This window comes from Budorcas taxicolor, chromosome 12, assembly GCF_023091745.1.
Source record: "Budorcas taxicolor isolate Tak-1 chromosome 12, Takin1.1, whole genome shotgun sequence".
Lineage (NCBI taxonomy): Eukaryota > Metazoa > Chordata > Mammalia > Artiodactyla > Bovidae > Budorcas > Budorcas taxicolor.
The window spans coordinates 60,995,359-61,011,062 of NC_068921.1; the positions used below are offsets into that span (position 1 = coordinate 60,995,359).

The window sequence follows — 15,704 nt, forward strand, 5'->3', positions numbered from 1 at the left end:
TATAACACAGGGGACACTACCCAGTGCTCTGTGGTGATCTATATGGGATAGTGAAAGTGAAAGTCGCTCAGTCATGTCCAACTATTTGTGGCCGCATGGACTGTGGCCTGCCAGGGCACTGCAGGTGGATTCTTTACCAGCTGAGCCACCAGGGAAGCCCAAGAATACTGGAGTGGGTAGCCTATCCCTTCTACAGGGGATCTTCCAGACCAAGGAACTGAACCAGGGTCTCCTGCATTGCAGGTAGATTCTTTGCCAGCTGAGCTACCAGGGTAGACATATATGGGAAAAGAATCTAAAAAACAATGAATATATGTATATGTATAACAGATTCATTTCATTGTATACCTGAAACTAACATAACATTGCAAATTGACTATATTCCAATATATCAGATGAAGTAAAAAATAAATTTTCACAGAGAACATGATGCAGGAATAGGTGGACATGGAGTACATCTCTCACCATGGATACATCGGGAATACATCTTCAGACACAGAAGTGCGTGCAGAACACCAGCTGAGAGTGGACAGGCATACCTGATCAGAGGAAAAGAATATATAGAGCCATGCAAAACTTGAGATTAAGCCCTGAGACTTTGGAGTGGGAGCACTGACTCCAAGACCCTAGACTACCAGAGAACTAACCCTAGGTATTATCACATAGTGAGAACTCACACAAAGGAACCCATTTCAATACAAGACCTGGCACCACCCAACCACCAATAGCACGCTGTGCAGGACGCTTTATCTAAACAACAAACAAAACCAAAATACAAACCCAATCATCAGCTGACTGGATTACCACCTCACTCAGCCTTGCTCATAAGAGGAAAAGCAAACAAACAAACAGAAGCTCAGCACAAATCTCACCCTATGTGAAGCTTATACAAACCACTGGACCAAACCTAGGAGGGCAGAAACCAAAAGGAAGAATTCAAGTGTGAAGCCTGGGAAAGGGAGACCTCAAACACAGTAAGTCACAGAAAATAATAAAAAGGCAGATAAATACTAAACAAATGAAGGAACAAACTAGAAATACAGAAGTCCAAATAAATGAAGAGCAAATAGGCAAACTACCTGAAAAAGAATTCAGACTAATGATAGCAAAGATGATCAAAAACCTTGAAAACAAAATGGAGAAAATGCAAGAATCAATTAACAAAGACCTAGAAGAATCAAAGAATAAACATGCAGAGACAACACAATTACTGAAATTAAAAATACTCTAGAAAAAAGCAATAGCAGAATAACTGAAGCAGAAAAAATCAGTGATCTGGAAGATAAAATGGTGGAAATAACTTCTGAAGAGCAGAATAAAGTAAAAAGAATGAAAAGAACTAAGGATAGTTTCAGAGACCTCTGGGATAATATCAAGGGCACCAGCATTTGAATTATAGGGGTCCCAGAAGAAGAAGAGAAAAAGAAAGGGTATGAGAAAATTTTTGAAGAGATTATAGTTGAAAATTTCCCCAGCATGGAAAAGAAATAGTCAATCAAGTCCAAGAGGCACAAAGAGTCCCATACAGGATAAACCCAAAGAGAAACATGCCAAGACACATACTAATCAAACTAATGGAGACTAAACACAAAGAAAGAGCATGAAAAGCAGCAAGGAAAAAGAAACAAGTAACATACAAGGGAAACCCCATATGCTTAACAGCTGATCTCTGCAGGCCAGAAGGGAATGGCAGGATATATTTAAAGTACTGAAAAGGAAAAATGTACAACCAAGATTACAGTACACAGCAAGGATCTCATTCAAAATTGATGGAGAACTAAAAATCTTTTCAGACAATCAAAAGTTAAAAGAATTCAGTGTCACCAAACCAGCTTTACAACAAATGTTAAAGGGACTTATATAGTCAAGAAATACAAGAGAAGAAAAAAGACCTACAAAATCAACCTGAAACAATAAAGAAAATGGCAATAGAAACATATATATTAACAATTACTTTAAATGTAAATGGATTAAATACTCCAACCAAAAGACACAGACTGGCTGAATGGATTAAAAAAACAAACAAACAAACATATATGCTCTCTACAAGAAACCCACTTCAGACCTGAAGACACATAGACTGAAAGTGAGAGGGTGGAAAAATATATTCCATGCAAATGGGAAGCAAAAGAAAGCTGGAGTAGCAATCCTCATAGCAGGAAAAAAAGACCTTAAAATAAAGAAGATTATGAGAGATAAGGAAGGACACTACATAGCAATTAAAGAGGAAGACATAACAATCATATATATCTATGCACCCAAAATAGGAGCACCTCAATACCTAAGACAAACATTAACATACATAAAAAGAGAAATTGACAGTAACACAATAGTAGTGGAAGACTTTAACACCCCACTCACACCATTGGACAGATCATCAAAACAAAATTAATAATGAAACATAAGTCTTTTTTTTTTATAATTATTTATTTATTTATTTTTGGAAACAGAAGTCTTAAATGATACATTAGGTGAGATGGATCTCATGGATATTTTCAGGACATTCCATCCAAATGCAGAGGAACACACCTTCTTCTCAAGTATACATGGAACGTTCTCCAGGATAGACCACATCTTGGATCACAAATCAAACTTCAGTGAATTTAAGAAAATTGAAATTGTATCAAGCATCTTCTCTAATCACAATGCTATGAGACTAGATATCAATTACAAGAAAGAAACTGTAAGAAACACAAACACATGGAGATTAAACAACACGTTTCTAAAAAACCAACAGGTTCCTGAAGAAGTCAGAAATCAAAAAATTTCTAGAAACAAATGACCATGAAAACATGACAACTCAAAACCTATGGAATGTAGCAAAAGCAATTCTAAGAGGGAAGTTTATAGTGGTACAATCCTACCTCAAGAAACAAGGAAAAACATCGAATAGAAAATCTAACTTTACACATAAAGCAACTGGAAAAAGAGCAAAAACCCCCAATGTTAATAGAAGGAAACAAATCATAAAGATATGAGCAGAAATGAAAGAAACAATAGTAAAGATTAATAAAACTAAAAGCTTGTTCTTTGAGAAGATAAACAAAACTGACAAGCCTTTAGCCAGGCTCATCAAGAAAAAAAAGAAAGAAGAATCAAATCAACAAAATTAGAAATGAAAAAGGAGAGGTTACAACAGATAATGCAGAAATACAAATGATTATAAGAGACTATTATGAACAACTATATGGCAATAAAATGGATAACCTGGAAAATATAGACAGATTCTTAGAAAAGTTCAATAGAAGAAATAGAAATTATGAACAACCCAATTACAAGCACTGAAATTGAAGTTGTGGTCAAAAATCTCCCCAAAAAATGAAAGCCAAGGACCAAATTGCTTCATGGGAGAATTCTATCAAACATGCCTACCCTTCTAAAACTCTTTTAAAAAACTGCAGAGAAAGGAACCCTTCCAAACTCATTCTACGAGGCCACAATCACCCTGATACCAAAACCAGACAAAGACAACACAAAAAAAGAAAACTACAGGTCAATATTACTGATGAACCTAGATGAACAAATCCTCAACAAAATTTTAGTCAACAGAATTGAGCAACACATGAAAAACCTCACACACCAAGATCAAGTAAGGTTTATTCCAGGAATGCAAGGGTTCTTCAATATACACAAATCAGTCAATGTGATACACCATATTAACAACTTGAAAGATAAAAACCATATGATAACCTCAATAGATGCAGAAAAAGCCTTTGAAAAAATTCAGGACCCGCTTGTGATTAAAACTCTTCAAAAAATGACATAGAAGAAACCTACCTCAACATAGTAAAGGCCATATGTGATAAGCCTACAGCAAATATTATTCTCAATGGTGAGAAACTGAAAGAATTCCCCTTAAGATCAGAAACAAGACAAGGATGTCCAATTTCACCACTATGGTTCAACATAGTTCTGGAAGCCCTAGCTAGTGCAATCAGAGAAGAAAAAAGTAACAAAGGGGATCCAGATCAGGAAAGAAGAAGTAAAGCTCTCATTGTTTGCAGATGATATGATACTGTACATAGAAAACTCTAAAGATAATATCAGAAAATTACTAGAGCTAATCAGTAAATTTAGCAAACTTGCAGGATACAAAATCAATACAGAGAAATCATTTGCATTTCTATATACTAACAATGAAAAATCAGAAAGAGAAATTAATGAATCAAACCTATACACAATTGCAACAAAAAGAATTAAATGTCTAGGAATAAACTAACTTAAGGAGATGAAAGAACTGTACACAGCAAATTATGACACTAATGAAAGAAATCAAAGACAACATAAACAGACTGAGAGATATTCCATGTTCCTGGGTAGGAAGAATCAATATTGTGAAAATGACTATACTATCAAATGCAATCTACAGATTCAATGCAATCCCTATCATATTACCAATGGCACTTTTCACACAACTAGAACAAAAAATTTCACAATTCACATGGAAACACAAAAGATTGTGAATAGCCAAAGCAGCCTTGAGAAAGAAGAATGGAGCTGGAGGAATCAACCTTCCTGACTTCAGATTATACTACAAAGCTACAGTCATCAAGACAGTATGGTACTGGCACAAAAACAGAAATATAGACCAATGGAACAAGATAGAAAATCCAGAAATAAACCCGTGCATGTATGGGTACCTTATTTTTGACAAAGAAGGCAAGAATACGTAATGGGCCAAAGACAGCCTCTTCAATAAATGATGCTGGGAAAACTGGACAGCTACATGTAAAAGAATGAAATTAGAACACTTACTAACACCATACACAAAGATATACTCAAAATGGATCGAAGACCTAAATGTAAGACCAGAAACTATAAAACTCTTAGAGGAAAACATAGGCAGAACACTTGATGACATAAATCAAAGCAAGATCCTCTATGACCCACCTCCTACAGTAATGGAAATAAAAACAGAAGTAAACAAGTGAGACCTGTTTAAACTTAAAAGCTTTTGAACAGCAAAGAAAACTATAAGTAGGGTGAAAAGACAACCCTCAGAATGGGAGAAAATAATAGCAAATGAAACAACTGACAAAGGATTAATTTCTAAAATATACAAGCAGCTCATACAAATCAATGCCAGAAAAACAAACAACCCAATCAAAAAGTGGGGAAAAAATCTAAACGACATATCTCCAAAGAAAACATACAGATGGCTAACAGAGATGAAAAGATGTTCAACATCGCTCATTATTAGAGAAATGAAAATCAAAACCACAGTGAGATATCACCTTACACCAGGCAGACTGGCCATCATCAAAATGTCTACAAACAGTAAATGCTGGAGAGGGTATGCACACTTGTGGGAATGTAAATTGATTCAGCCACTATGGAAGATGGTATGGAGATTCCTTAAAAACCTAGGAATAAAACCACCATATGACCCAGCAATCCCACTCCTAGGAATATTCCCTGAGGAAACGAGGGTTGAAAATGATACATGTATCCCATTGTTCATTGCAGCACTATTTACAATGGCTAAAACATGGAAGCAACCTAGATGTCCATTAACAAATGAATGGATAAAGAAGTTGTGATACATATACACAGTGAAATATTACTCAGCCATAAAAAGGAATGCATTTGAGTCAGTTCTGATGAGGTGGATGAACCTAGAACCTACAATACATAGTGAAATGAGTCAGAAAGAGAAAGGTAAATATCGTATTCTAATGCACATATATAGAATCTAGAAAAAATGGTACTGAAGAATTTATTTACAGGGCAGCAATGGAGAAACAGACATAGAGACTAGACTTAGGGGAATAGGGGAGGAGATGCCGAGATGTATAGAAAAAGTAACATGCAAACCTATATTACCGTATGTAAAATAGATAGCAATGAGAATTTGCTGTATGGCTCAGGAAACTCAAACAGGGGGCCTGTATCAATCGAGAGGGGTTGATGGGGTGGGAGATGGGGGGGAGGTTCAAAAGGGAGGCAATATATGTATACCTATGGCTGATTCATGTTGAGATTTCACAGAAAACAAAATTCTGTAAAGCAATTATCCTGCAATAAAAAATTGATTAAAAAAATAATTTTTTATTCCAAGATGGTTAGAGAAAGCCAACACCAACGTTCCACATTTCACTATTTTAAAAACACTAATCAAATGATCATTTCATTTCAGTTCAGTTCAGTCGCTCAGTTGTGTCCGATTCTTTGTGACCCCATGTAATACAGCATGCCAGGCCTCCCTGTCCATCACCAACTCTTGGAGTTCACTCATTTAGTATATTCCAAGTGAATAAAGATGTTTTAATTTTTAATTATTAAGGATAATTTAAGAAGACCTGGAGGAAAAATGATAATTTTGTAGTTTGTGGCTTTACTAGATAGAACAAAAAAAATGCTACCATACTGTGTAAATTGTTATATTTAACTGGCAAAAAAATTATAATTTTAAAAATTAGGCTTTAAAGTTTTATAGATTTTTGAAACAAATATTAGTAAACTATATGGATCCAAACATTGCATATAAATTTCCAATAAGTATGTGCTTAACAAAGATATTTTCATTAGATAAATTTAGAAAAAGGTGTTTTTGATATATCATCATAATCTGCAAATTATCCTCTGCCCTCAAAAGAGTTTTTACTGTTTGAAATACAGATAACCAATGTTTTTGAGTTAATAATGTGGAATATATCATGAGAAAATAAAAACCTAAGATCCACCAAATGTTTTTTTTTTATTAATAAATTATTTTTCTGGTGAGACCCCAATACTGTAACCACTAGCATATTTGATACTTAAATGAAGTAGAATTACATTTAAATTTATCAATCAGTGTATCCACATTTCAAGTGCTCAGTCACTGAATATGGCCAGTGACTATCATATTGGACAGCATGGTGGAATATTTCCATCGTTGCTGAAGAAATATTAAGCAATGCTGTGGGAGAGATTATTTTTGAAAGTACCTGCTGAAACGCCAAAGATGCTCCATTAACATATTTCTTTTCAGTTACCACCATGTAACATAGGACAATCAGAATTCTCTGCTCCAGTTATCTCCTCCAGAAAATAACCCTTCTAAGATTTCCTGTCTCCCAGCTTTCACATGAGGGTTAGATGTGTAATGCAGGTAAAGTGCCAAGTGTACTTATGTGGTATATGTAAGTGCTACTGTGGAAATAAATAATTATCCTTATTCTATGAAGAACCATGGAACTCTGTGTTTCTTAATTGTCACAATTTAAAAATCCCTCCTACTTTCCAGGTACATTGTCATGTTGATGAGAATTTCCTTCTTTCAGCCTGCCTCTAAGCCAAACTACTATGCCAACCAGTTTCCTTTCCTTAGACACAACACACACACACACACAGTGGGAGCAAGGCCAGTGTTCAACTTCTGTCAGTTCATGCTTTTGCCATTTTTCTACAAGTCGTTGTGTCCACATGAGCCATGATAAGCCCCAAAACAAGGTTGAGTCTATAATTTGTCTTCCAAATGAGGTTAAAGTGAGCATAAATATTGTTTTAGAGTACAACCTTGAAATGGAAATTATCTGAAGCAATGTGATAAATTAGGGTTATTCTGAGTTATCCTTTCAGCCCTAGAGGAAGCAGAGTAGAACCTGAAGTCCTTGACCTATAGCTTTCTCTATTGTGCCCTAAATGAAAATTCCCATCTTATCATTTGATCCTACATCCCTGGACACTGACACTCCTATTTCATAGATGGCACACATGACATTTACTCAAAAGCAGGGTGAAGGTAGAGTAGCTTTAATAGGGTGAAGTTGCTATTCATTTTCTCTCTAGCTTTTTCTCATCACTTCAGGGTTTTTTTTTTTCTTCTCTTTTCTTGCTTCAAATTTCCTCAGTACTATAATGAAGTGAAAAATGTACAGCCATTGACACTTTAATCATTATCAAAATATACAGAAGGATTAAGTGACTTACTGTATATTATCCTCTAATCACTGTTTATTCTATGATTCTCAAGGGCCCAGAAAGTGGCCCACAGTTTGTGTGTAGAAGTATCTACTTGATTTGCCTTGATATAAAGGAAAGTGACCTTAGTGTTTTCTCCATAAATGGGGATGAAACAGCATCTCTCGACACTAGTCCCACATCTCTAGACACTGGACACCATTTCCTGCTTGCCAAGATTTCCACGTATTATATAAAGCACATATTCACCTCCTCTCGCAGCATCTTCTACTACACACTAGCCTCTGGGTGTTTACATTTCAGCAATTCTTTGTGCTGTGATAGTCACATACCAGTACTATTTTCTGTGGTTTTCTATTGACTTAGCTGCATGCAGTTTTCTTAATGGTCAACATCACTGCCCATTGTTTATTTCTTGTTATATTTCTCCATAAATAAATATTGTTAATGTACACATTATACACCTTTATATCCAGAAATGAGAAGTGAAATGTTTAACCTTGTCATGATTTACTTTCCAGCTGGAGAGCTGTTAATAATGTAAGATTACATAAAACCCTGTAAACATAATGTGATTGGGCATTAATCTATATCAAAGCAACCTTTTTATAATAATTTCCCAAATAACTGATTGTTGTGTGCACAGATCTTCCCAGGTATATAAAATAGACTTTGAAATATATCTTGACCACTCATTACCTCCTCCCGTGATGAAAACTCATCAAATTAAAGACAAATTTCACATTATGCAGTTTTATTTAAAGGTAGTATGTTTTTCACTACTCTATTGTTATATGTCTTTATACAAATTATCATGTATCTGTAATATAACAGAATTTAAGGAGGCAAAATTTCGTTTTAATTAATGTCACCATTACTACAGTGACACCTGCATAAAAATATACAAATAATCTAGAATCAGTTCTTTTTTTAAACAATGTAATTATTGAATACTTGCTATACATTCCACACTATGCTATGTTTAAGCTTTGCATATTTGTTTAGCATATGTAATAGAAATTAGTGAGTCTTCATTCTTCATATTTGGGTTACACAGATAACTACCTTCACTTTTAGAATATTTTATTTTCATAATGATGAATGTACCTTGCCAGGTCATACCTGTGTTACTTCTGACTGCTAATGTTTAAGCTGCATTAAATCTACTTTCATTGAACATCTTGAGTATAAATCCTATATGCTCATAAAAATGAACTATAATCTATGTCAGATAATGATCATTTTAGAGGTGCAATTTTAAATGATCTGAAAATTTTGATGTCTTATTGCTTCCAGAATGGGCTTCATTATTTGACTTTTTGTCCTTTTCCAGGGAATAAGCTGGAATTTTAGGCATAAATTCCATGATATTATAAAAAACTTATTGGGGAAGCTCAGGAGCTTGTGTCCAAGGCAGCAACATTTGGCTTGGATGAAGTGGATGAAATATTTTTATTTTATTGATGTAGGTTTGATAATTTACAGACTAATTTCCAAAGTTCCTCATAGTTTGTCACTCAAAGGCTTTGGTTCAGTTCAGTTCAGTTGCTCAGTCGTGTCTGACTCTTTGCAACCCCACGCACTGCAGCATGCTAGGCTTCCCTGTCCTTCACCAACTCCCAGAGTATATTTAAACTCATGTCCATTGAGTTGGTGATGCCATCCAACCATCTCATCTTCTGTTGTCTTCTTCTGCTCCTGCCTTCAATTTTACCCAGCATCAGGGTCTTTTCAAATGAGTCAGTTCTTTGCATTAAGTGGCCAAAATATTGGAGCTTTGGCTTCAGCATCATTCCTTCCAATGAACACCCAGGACTGATTTCCTTTAGGATGGACTGGTTGGATCTCCGTGCAATGCAAGGGACTCTCAAGAGTCTTCTCCAACACCACAGTTCAAAACCATCAATTCTTCAGGGCTCAGCTTTCTTTATAGTCCAACTCTCACATCCATCCATGACTACTGGATAAACAATAGCTTTGATTAGACACACCTTTGTTGGTAAAATAATGTCTCTACTTTTTAACATAATGTCTAGGTTGGTCATAACTTTTCTTCCAAGGAGCTGCTGCTGCTAACTCGCTTCAGTCGTGTCCGACTCTGTGTGACCCCAAAGACAGCAGCCCACCAGGCTCCCCCATCCCGGGGATTCTCCAGGCAAGAACACTGGAGTGGGTTGCCATTTCCTTCTCCAATGCATGAAAGTGAAAAGTGAAAGTGAAGGAGGTCAGTTGTGTCCGACTCTTCACGACCCCATGGACTGCAGCCTACCAAGCTCCTCCGTCCATGGGATTTTCTAGGCAAGAGTACTGCAGTGGGTTGCCATTGCCTTCTCCGCCTCCAAGGAGCAACTGTCTTTTAATTTCATGGCTTCAGTCACTACCTGCAGTTATTTTGGAGCCCAAAAAATGAAGTCTGCCATTGTTTCCACAGTTTCCCCATCTATTCGTCATAAAGTGATGGGACCAGATGCCATGATGTTAGTTTTTTGAATGGCTTAGCAGGCATCTTTACCACTGAGCAACCTAGGAAGCCCTGTATATGTAAGTGTGTGTATATTTGGATTTTTTTTTTTTTGAATGCTGAATTTTTTCCTGGATACATCATTATGTATGCCAAAATTCATTAGAATTATTTGGCAGTTTGCTAGTGTTTCTCCATTTAAAAATATGTAATTTTCTTAGACTGACTTTAACTTTTAATGTAACATTTTATTTATCTTTGTTTATTTTTCCTATTCTGGTTCCTTTCTTATACTTTGTTGTTTTCTCTGAAAATAAAACTAATTAAATGTAAGCCATATAGGTTCGCATATTTTTATACTTAAATTTTTCATCGTTTGTATAATACAACTGATTCTTTAGATATATCTGTTCAAGAGGAATGAACACAGAATACTTTTTAAAATATTCACAAACCCACTGTTTCTTAGGTTACCGTTCTTTCACAGAAGTTACTTTGTCATTAGTTATGCAAAATATTCACTGAAAACTTTCAGAAGCTCATATTTTTCAAAGTTCTGTGCCTTAAACTATCTTTGTTTCTTTGTGTTTTGTTTTTCTCTTTTGTTGGTTCTCAGTTTTCTTGTATTTACAACAGATGATAAAATGATATACTATAGACAGAAAAGGAGAAGGCAATGGCACCCCACTCCTGTACTCTTGCCTGGAAAATCCCATGGACAGAGGAGCCTGGTAGGCTGCAGTCCATGGAGTCTCTAAGAGTCGGGCATGACTGAGCAACTTCCCTTTCACTTTTCACTTTCATGCATTGGAGAAGGAAATGGCAACCCACTCCAGTATTCTTGCCTGGAGAATCCCAGGGACAGAGGAGCCTAGTGGGCTGCTGTCTATGGGGTCGCACAGAGTCAGACACAACTGAAGCAACTTAGCAGCAGCAGCAGCATAGACAGAAAATTAATTTTTAAGTTTTTTAATAAAGACTGATCAACGGTTTAAACTTCTGGCAAATATGACCATGTTCTTCAACATCTGCAGAAAGTGTCAGGAAATTCAAAGTTTGTAAACACTTTTCTACATAGCATATTCAAAAATTCACAAGCACATATGATCATTACTTTTCTACATATTAAATAACATTAACAGTGGAAAGTAAAAAAAAAAAAAAAAAGATAGCTGTTGAAATCTATATAGAGGTTCCCAGGTGGTACCATGGTAAAAATCTACCCACCAATATAAGAGACACAAGACATGGGTTCAATCCCTAGGTTTGGGAAAATCCCCTGGAGTAGGAAATGACAAACCACTCTGGTATTCTTGCCTGGAAAATTCCATGGACAGAAGAACCTTGCAGGCTACAGTTTAGGGGGTCACAGTTGCAAAGGGTCACAATAGCAGAGAGAGATGACTAAGTGAGCACAAGCATAAACAAGCACAATGAAGCTTATAACAAGTAGCATGCTAGGTAGATAAGTAATAAATTTTGCCCTGAATTTGTTTTGCTCAACAGTATGATTTGATTTCTGAACAACTGACTGAAATATTGTATATATATATATATATATATCTCAAAGTTTATCCATACGCTGTTTTAAAATGTATCCTGTTCCAGAAGAGCCTTTCTTCAGGAGAGCCTTACTTTGTGCCATCAAACCCTGTTTTGCCCAATGTTTTTGTTGCATCATTTATCTATTTTAAACTTGGTTTTCCTTAAAAGCCAGTTTTTTTTTTTTTTTTTTTTTTTTTCTGTTTAAGATGCTTCCCAAACTTAACCTGTTGGCTAAATGATTTTAGATGAAGGAAATTATTTGAAAATTATGCAATATTTTAATATTCTGCTATTGCTTCAAAAAACCACTCTGCTTTCACATGCTATTATACTTTATTTTTTTATATAGATAAATAAAAGCCTAAAGGCAGGCCCTAGCACTAGCAAGAAAGTTGGGTATAAATGGCGGCCCACATACCATATGTCCAGATACTTAAAAGTTAAAATCCAGTTAACAGATTGTGAAATAAAGTATATTCTATCCTTCTGCCTTGACAAATATATCTTCATAAAGTCCTGGAAATCCAGGATTGAATTTGAAAATATTGGACTTCTTATAGTTCTAGAATAAAGTATGATATTATGTAGAGTCAGCCTGAGTGCAGTCCACATTCTGTTCCCATCCATGGCTCCTTTCTGCACTGTGAGAAGCTCAGAACATATTGCATGTGGGCCAGTTGCCCATAAGACCAAGTTTTCTTCATATACCCTGAAAACAAATTGAGTTGGCCACTATGTCTGTGAACAGACCTGGGGTAAATGTCCATGCAAACTCCGGTATTGGTCTTAGAACCATTTGAATTTAGAATTTCACTCTCAAGTATCCTGTGTATGACCTCCAAAAGTAGAGGCACGGGCTCTAAGTGGAAACTTTCCCTTGGCCAATGGGGAGTGGTATGTGTAGAAATGGAATCTAGTAGACTGCAAAACATGGGACTTACGCAGATGACCTTTCTCCATGCTAAAAAGACAGTGGTGCATTGGCGAAATTCTTGTCTCCAAGTGCACTAGCAAAATATCCCAGATGCAATGGAACAGAAACACTCACAGACTGATTTAAGGTGATCAGAACATATTACTTCTCAAACTAAACTGAAGTTCACAAAGAGAAGCAAGAAGAAAGATACTAGGGGGATAAACACACAGGGAAAAGTACTTATTGGTGGAAGAATCATACTACCTGAATCCTGAGATATGCAATGGTCATACTCCTTCTCAGTCTCTCTCTTTTCCCCTCTTTCTTTTCGCCTCTCCTTTACTCTCTCCTCCTCAACAGCTTCTCCAAATATAGCTTGGGTATAAGAATGAGAAGCAAAATGTGAACAAATGGATTCCAACAGATGGAACCATGGCTGGGCCAGTGATAACACACATCTTTTACTACAAAGATGCACAAAAATAAATAAAATATGCTTTACCAACATCTGTAACTTGCCAATTTTTTGAGCTGAGCTGGTGGCCAAAATAGAACTGTACTATGTGTAGCCAAACTCATGTCCATTGAGTCGGTGATGCCATCCAGCCATCTCATCCTGTGTCTTCCCCTTCTCCTAATGCCTTCAATCAGTCCCAGCATCAGGGTCTTTTCCAGGGAGTCAACTCTTCGCATCAGGTGGCCAAAGTACTGGAGTTTCAGCTTCAGCATCAGTCCTTCCAATGAATATTCAGGACTGATTTCTTTTAGGATGGACTGGTTGGATCTCTTTGCAGTCCAAGGGACTCTCAAGAGTCTTCTCCAACACCACAGTTCAAATGCATCAATTCTTCAGCACTCAGCTTTCTTTATGGTCCAACTCCCACATCCATACATGACTATTGGAAAAACCATAGCTTTGACTGGATGGACGTTTGCTGGCAAAGTGATGTCTCTGCTTTTTAATAGGTTGTCTAGGTTGGTCATAACTTTTCTTCCAAGGAGAAAGTGTCTTTTAATTTCATGGCTGCAGTCACTACCTGAAGTGATTTTGGAGGCCCCCAAAATAAAGTCCGTCACTGTTTCCATTGTTTCCCCATCTATTTGCCATGAAGTGATGGGACCAGATGCCATGAAGTGATGGGACCAGATGCCATGAGCTTGGTTTTCTGATTGTTGAGTTTTAAGTGAAATTTTTCACTCTCCTCTTTCACCTTCATCAAGAGGCTCTTTAGTTCTCTTCTTTCTGCCATAAGAGTGGTGTCATCTGCATATCTGAGGTTATTGATATTTCTCCTGGCAATTCTGAATCTTGGAGGATGAAAATGTCCATACTCCTCCGATTGCCCCACCACCAGTTGAAATCCCTGATCATTTTATAATGCCACGAGACAAACACCACATGAGCCATATTCTATCAAAGCAACATATCATGATGCCAGCACCTCCTTTGCAACATGTGCCCCGTGAGCACTATAATCAGCCACACGAGGATATTCATGCTCCTCCAGCAGAACTGTTCCACTTCTACCTTGCTCAGTCAAGAAATCTTCCTAATTGAACAAGGATTTAATATTCAACAAAATTCAACAGCAACTTAATAATTCTCCTGATTCAGGATGACTCCAATTCAGGTGCTAAAGAACTATCACCTACTGCTCTAGCATCTGCTCACCATCATCCTGAATATCAAGGTAAACTACTGGTCTCACACTCTTGAAAGGTTGTTGCTGAACAACACATAGATGTCAGGATTCTTGGCCTCTGGAGGAGAAGAATTCAATCAGGGGCCAGAGACCAGGCTTGATCACTCAGAGCTTTTGTGTAATAAAGTTTTATTAAAGTATAAAGTAAATAGAGAAAGCTTCTGACATAGGCATCAGAAGGGGGCAGAAAGAGTACCCCCTTGCTAGTGTTAGCCATGGAGTTATATACTCTCTAAGTAGTTATTACAGTGAATCAAAAGAATGTCCAGAGGTTATAAAGACCTCACTAATTTTACACCTTAAGATGACAGGATTAGCCAGAAGGTTTTTTCCAGAGACTGTCTTCAAGCAGGATACATTATTGTTATATAATCTTAAGGAATGTACAGGGACAAAAATGTTTGTCCTTTCTTCCTCCTTGAGAATTCCAGACCCCTCTCTCCTTGAGGACCCCTAGACTTCTTATCAACCTGCCTAGGAAATGACTCTCTCACTCTTATCATATTATGCCTCCACAGCCACAATATGTACTACCCCAACGTCCTCCACGACCAATAAACCATTCAGTGCCATAGCCTCCCCAGGCCACAGGTACTCCTCACTTGATGTATAGCTGAGTTCCACCTCCACCAATGACCTCTGCTCCACCACCAATTACCCCTCCCCTGGGCATATCATTGCCCAGATGCCAGCTTATATGAATCATCCTCCAGGACCTCTCCCACTCAACATGGAGGTCCTCCTATAACTGTACCTCCTCCTCACCATTATAACCTTCACTCTTCACCCCAGTTCACTGAAGATCAAGGAACCCTGAGCTTTCTATTTATACAACCAAGGGGAACCAGCCCTGGTATGTAGCCTTCACCAAGAGGGCCACCTCCTCCACAAATGCAGGGTCCTCCTTCTCAAACCCCACTTTCTGAACTACATCATCCCTATCAGACAAGATATAGACCATATTACAAATAATAATAGTATTCTGAACTGAAGGTATGATGAGGAAGCAAAACTTCCCCAAGCCTTGACTGGGGAAGGAGAACACTTCATACTGAGGTGGCTAAAAACATTTAGGGTCTTGTCTCTTGAAGTGGTTTTAAATCTTGACTTAGGGTTGATATCAAGTACTATGCTACAGTGCGGATAAGTAGCTAAGTTGAACACAGCTATATTT

General features: G+C 37.0%; 1 pseudogene; it reads left to right on the plus strand.

Annotated features, from left to right (window-relative positions):
• The first annotated feature begins 447 nt into the window (after positions 1–447).
• LOC128057585 (E3 ubiquitin-protein ligase Hakai-like) lies at positions 448–15,502 on the plus strand (annotated as a pseudogene).
• Positions 15,503–15,704: the final 202 nt, after the last annotated feature.